Raw genomic sequence first — 6,554 nt, forward strand, 5'->3', positions numbered from 1 at the left:
GGGTTGTGCTATGGAGAAGGAGGACTCTTCCTTTCTGAGCTGGGTCCAATTGCTGTTCGCACAAGTTCTCAGTTGTCCCAGACAAACCTTCATCATGAGTTGCACTGGCACAGAGCAGAGCCTCAGTGGTTGGGAACTGGAAGGACTTTTCAGCTTCTTGAGTGTGCCCACCTGCAAGAGCAGGGTTTGGCTCCCAGACAGCAGATCATGTGGTAATGGAGCAGTGAAGCATTTGGTTTTATCCCACCTTTGGAGGGGATGGACAGTCACCCTGCACTGCTGGATAGCTCAGAAAGAGAGAACTGCAGGGCAGCATCTAGCTTCCAGGCTGCTCCAACACTTTGAGGCCAGCTTGTTCTTGAGACATAGGGCAGGATCCCTGCTGTTAAGAGCTCTCCCAAAGACCATGAGGAAGCATGATGAAGAGGGTGATAAATTGTGCCCCATCCTAACGCCCATCTCATCAGTCCTGTCCTAGTTCCTTAACTGTAGTCAGAAATGTGGCTGTTGTGTGATGAAGGAGATTGGAGGATTACATTTGAAGTCTAAGGATGAAAAAAGACATGACTAATAATATGTCTTGAATGCCAGCTTGTGATACACCCTAGCAAGGACAGTGACTGTGCAGTGTACCAGCAGTTGAGGGGAGAAGGAGGTCTCGAGGGTCCACAAGCCTTTATATGGGGCTGTGGCAATTCAAAGCAGTTGAGCTGCAGTCATTTTTACCTCCTGAGAACGAAGTGCTAACTGATTTATTTCCAAGATTAACCCCTGCCCCCCAAAAATGCTTTTAGTCAAGAACAGCAGAGAGGTGGAGAGGAAGAGGGAAGGAATTCCTGTTGCTGTTCACACACTTGTGCCTTAGGGATCACCTCCTGCTGTTTGCTTCTCCTTCAGCAATTTCCAGGCTCTGTGGACTCTTTCTTTTTCACGAAACATGCTGCGTCCATCCTAGAACCTGAACCCCATCCTTAAGTTTTTCTGTGGGCAAAGCTACATAGAGAGGCTTTGGGCTGGAGGAGTGGTCCTTGAGCATCATAATTCAATTTCTCCTAAAAACTGGAAAATGTTTGCTGTGTATTCTGAATCTCGTTGCGTGTTGTTAGGTTCCTGTCAAACACAGACACTATGTGTCTTTGCAGTATCAAGAGCAGCCTTCCAGGTACAGATTTGTTCAGTTCAGTCAATGTACTCCCTGATTTTGTAGCATGCCTAAAATGCAGGCAATGCGATAGTTGTCACTGTCAGGCGATGGGAGTGTCATCATGCACTTTTTTGGTTTTTTGGTTATCTGAAAGTTTGCTGGGAGGAAAATATTTGAGGAGAAGGAGCATTATAAGGGATACCCACTAAAAATTAATGCACCATGACATATAGGTGAAAGAAAATGAGAGGTTAATGAGAGGAGGATATAATGACTTAAGAGGAGTTTTGGTCAGTATGCATTCAGAAGTCCCAAGATCTCCAAAATATTCTAGAGCATAATATTGTTTCTCTACTCTTTCAAAAAAAAAAAAACAAAAAACAGGGTCTCCTTTTTTAATGCCCAGTCCAGGGGCATTTCTGTGCAGTCTTGCACTTTGAAACTCTTGTCTTAATTAGTTGCCCCTTGAACAACTTTCAGGAAAGCTGAGGGGAAAGGACTAAAAATCTGATTTTTTAAAATTATTATTATTCCCTGGCACTGTACATAGTCATTTGCACTGACTGATTTGCTGTCACCCTTGAGATGGTATCTGGCTTTGTGATGGGCAAAGAGTGGCATTATCTTATTCCTAATGGAAAGGATAGTCCTGAAACAGCTGCCCAAACCTACTAAGACAAGTTCAAGTGATAAAGAAAGAAAATGCATACTGTTAAAGTATGATTACCTGCTTGCACGCCCTCCCTTTAAAGGGATGTAGCAAACCATTGTGATAGCATACATGGCAAAAGAAAGGGATGCGATACTTTTTTCAGAATGATAACTTTTGATGATTTTAACTTTTGTTAAAAAAAGACTGAGCACTGTCCCAGAGGTGGTGGATCTGCGATAAGGAACTGTGTAGTGAAGCTGCTGAAAGTGATAGTTCGTGGCAGTGTCAGATTTAGTAGTGAGCAGGGTTTGAGGTATGTCACCACTTGCTTGTGGATGAAACTCTTCAGCAGGCTGCAAGAACCACTGAGGTCTCGCTTCCAGAGGCAGCTGAGTATGGTTCCTAAAGCTGCCATCAGATGCCCACCTGCGGGCAGCAGGTTGGACAGCAGGTTTCCAATGCGTTGTTGGAGCTGCCAACTCCAAGCAAACGGAGCGATGCAGAAGCACAAGACACTTGCTTTGTCGTGTTGCAAGTTAAGTTATATTTGGCCTCTTGGAAAAATTCCCAGCCCGGCAGGACTGGGAACAGACAGTCCTGTCAGAACTGACTACTAGGCACCCTCTAATCTGTCTTAATCCCCTCTATAATATTACACTTATTTTGCCTCATCCAAACAAAGGCTTTCAGTTGCTTAATTAACGATTGAGGAGGCCTCCCTTCACCTCTAGGAAAGAAATATTATAATCTCCCTTTCTAAAGAAAGCTAGCTATCCCTTGGTGGAACAAATAACTTCTTCAGTCAGGGAGTACCAGGTCTGATAACAGAAGCAGTGCCTGTGCCCTGTACCAGCTAACAGATATCAACCCTTACGTCGCCTGCATAAAACCCCTGGTGAGGGTAGGAGCCAGCACTTCCCCCAGGAAGCTAACGCCCACGGTGCTGGTTGCAAAGCAGGGAGCAGGTCTAGGCAATGAACAATCCCTGATCTCTTATGGTGCAAATGCAAGGAGTTCTGCATTCCTGCTTGTGTGTTGGGAAATGCTTGTAAAAAAGGAATACTCCAGAGATGCCACTGAGTACGGACTGTAATATCTGCAGAATCTGGCATTGTCAGCAAGCTATAAAACATCCGTGCTAGTTTGCTAGCAGCTGCTCCCAATTTAAAATTTGCGAAAGGTACAAGAACATTGAGGCTGGTTGCACAGCACCTTGCGCCGCCACTCGCTCAAGCTGCGTTTCTTCAAAACAGACTGTAGTATGGCAACATTGGGACGCTCTGCTCAAATGGAAAGACTCTTTTCTCAGGGACTTTTGCAAGCATTTTTCTTCATCATCAGATAATCAGGATGTAACTGCTTTCCCTTGGCACTGGGAAAGTACAGTATGTATTCTTCATCTGATACTCTGCAGCTCCTCCAGAGATTAGGGATCTATCTTGCTTTTGTGGGACTAGATTGTCTTGTCCAGAACTGAGATGAACTCTCATGGACTTTGAGAGAAGTTGGGGCCCTCTTTTTCACCTTCTGTAACAAGTATCAGGAAAAGGTGCAGGACAAGTCTGTCATATTGTTTCGTGAACACTACAAAGCTGCAATTTTGGAAAGGAAGGAGCAAAGCCAGCTGTTCTTTGCAGGCACTCACCAAGAATAGCTGAACACTGGATGGGAGCAGCAGCAGATAGTGTGTGGAAGACAGGAGGCTATTGCAGATAGTTGTCAGAATATTTGGTATTCCCAAACCCTGGGTGCAAACACGTTAAAGGCAGCTGAGCTCTTAAAGATACCCTCTGGGGAGATCTTACTGCTGCACACTTTCATATTGTTTACCCTGTACATACAGCAGACCAAATAGCATTTGGTTGACGAGTTGGGGAAAGATTTGGAGGCTATAACGTATTCTCCTTCCTAATTTTATCACCTGAATCCTTAGGCAGTAAAGCTGCTTGTGTACAGCTGAGGGAGGGATTCGGCCTTGTTTTTGTACAAAAGCCTTTTCTGGAGCGGTGGCTTGCTTTTGGCACAGGAAACAGTGGGCTTTCAGTGGGCTGATAACGTCGTGCCCTGCCCTGTCCTGCTGGCAGGCTGCGCAGCGATGTAACACTTGCTGCTCTCTGGTTATTTCCTCCATTTCCAGCTTTTCGGGATGGGGAGGAGAGCAGAGCTGTGGCTCCCCACAGGCTGCGCATCTTGGCACAGTCCTTGGACCCGCTGGGCCTTGCTGTCCTTGAAGGGGTGGCACTGCTGGGAAGCAGTTCAGGCAGATGATGGGATCCTCCTCCAGGTCTGATGCTCCTGGGGTCTCAACTGTGTTGTGTCTCTTCCCCTGAATTTCCACCCAGATCTGCAGCTACCAGCAGTGGGCTGGCATGGCACTGTCATGTGCTGGAACGTGCTTGACCTGGCTGGGAATGGGAGCTGCACACTGATTTTGTGGTTCATAGGAGCAGATTTGTGTAGCCCAGGTGAGGTAGGAGTGACTCCCTTGTCTTCCTCCCCCACTTCAGTCATGAATCTGCTCATGCCCTTCACCAGCCTGCTGCTTCTCTTTGAGCATCAGAACTACTGGAAGAATGTTTTATTGCCTTTTTAAAATATGAAAATGGCTTTTTGACCAAAAATAGAGGGAATTTTCAAAGAAATTTTTCTTTAGAAGATAAATATATAAAAAAGGGGAAAATATTTGTTTCCACTGAAACCTTTCATGGAGAATAAGAAAAGTTGTTTTGTTTTGTTTTAGTTTGGTTTGGTTTTAGTAGCTTCAGAAAAGAAGGCAATCAAGGAATTTGATTTGGAAGGTAAGATTTCTCTGTGTTGCTTCTAAAACATTAGACCTAATTTTGTTTGCCATCTCTATTAGTGATGCAGAAAAGATGGGCAAACAGCACAGTAATTAAATTTCCAGCTGATACTAAACTGGGAAGCGCCGCAAAGGCAGTAAGGACAGGGAAGTGGTAGAATAGGGCTGAGCAAAATCAAGCTGTATGCGTAGGAAATTTAAAATGAATCCTGAAAAAAATGGAAAATACTGCAGAAAAAAAATAGGGAAAGAATTGTCCTGGCTTCAAAGCTCAGGACTCTGGTAGTCAGGACTGCTTAGCGTGAGGAGGACTAAAAGTGACATAGTGGAACTTGCACGACCGTTTTCTCAATCTTACATGAAAGAAAATTCACTATGAGCTACACTTCTGGGTGACACGAAAGACATGGCTGCGCTGTGGCCATGTAGCTCAGCTAAGAATGTGGCTTCTTTCTAAACCATTGCATTAAATATATGCAGTAGCGTGTTGGTCACAGTCTGGACACAGCCCTTGGCTTACTGAAAAATTAAAAGGAAAGTAGTTAAAGCAGAAGAAGCAGCCTCATACAAATGTCTGGAAGACTGAAATCTAATATCTTCCTAATCTCTTATGTCCCCGTCACAGTGTCTGGGCTCTCTTTCGTTCTTGCTGCCATGCAACAGGCAGGACAGCCATCTAGAGGTATGTCAAGACTGTGACAGAGAGTAAGCATTTTGGTTGCTCAGAGGTTGCGCAGGACAGAGCAAGGGCAGGAGAGGGACCTCAGGAGACATTGCTGAGCGGGGAACCTGGTAACAGCAGAGCAGCCGCTGCTGTAAACTCGGCAAAGGTGTCAGAACAGAGAAGACTAAAACTGGTGCCAATTTTCACTGGCTGGGGCATACGCTGGGGGTTTCCAGAGGTAGAGGGCCAATACCTGGCTGGCCAAGGTACAAAAGTAATTACTGGGCAGAGCTAGTGCTTTTCTTGGGGTTTGTCTTTTGCTGAGGCAAGTGCCAAGTATGGTATATCAATTAGACCTTATGTAAGACTACGGTTGTACTAATAATACTTTTTAAAGGGCACTCTCAGCTAAGGCCAACATTTCAGGTGTTGGAGAAAGGCAGAAAAACATATGTGGGATATTTTGCAAAATTTAATAGCTGGTGGAAAGGCTTTCAAGAAAAGAAAACTTACTCTGGATGGTGAGTCCTGGTCCTCTCACCTGTCAAACTGGGCTTTGGCTCCCCTTCCTTCGTGGCAATGTTGCTGATTCATCCCGAGCAGAATCAGACCCCAGTGCTAGAATTTGGCTTTTTCCCTTCACTCTTTGCAAACCAAATGTAACTGGGAAATGTAAAAGACTAGTGCAAACCCCAGGAATTATTGTCAGCCATGTTAAGGACTGAATTTGTACTGACAAGTCCGCTCAGACTGTGGTCTTCTAGTATTACATGTCGCAGAGCTTGCAAAAAATGTCTCTTGTAGTAAGAAAGGGTGTAAGAGGAGTGAACAAAGAAAACTGAGCTTTCACTTGCTGTAGCTGAGAGGGGATTGGAGCCTCCTTGATCCTAGGGCTGTTCAGGAACTGTCCTAACGGAAGTAACAGCAGCCATGGGGCTGCTGCTAGTTCTTCCGCTTGCCAGCGGACTCAAGGGAGTGATCTAGCCGTGGAGAAATGCTGAGGGGCAGGTCCACTGAGCACACGTCTGCCCAGCCACTGTAACGCAACTTGGTGACTTTGAAGGGACTGCCATAGCTCTGGGGTTTTGCTGAGAGACTCCTCCGGGCTCCACAAAGTGAGGTCAAAGCTGTGCAAAGCACAGTAATGCTCTGAGAAGCCTGATGTCATCTTTAAATTACTCTAAACCTAACAGCACTTGCTTATCCACTACTCTCTTCTCAAGGGATGTGGGCAGATATTCAGCACAATACCTGCAGGTGGGCAGGTGTTTCAGCATTTCTAAACCGTTATTGT

Source organism: Struthio camelus, chromosome 13 (genome assembly GCF_040807025.1).
Source record: "Struthio camelus isolate bStrCam1 chromosome 13, bStrCam1.hap1, whole genome shotgun sequence".
NCBI lineage: Eukaryota > Metazoa > Chordata > Aves > Struthioniformes > Struthionidae > Struthio > Struthio camelus.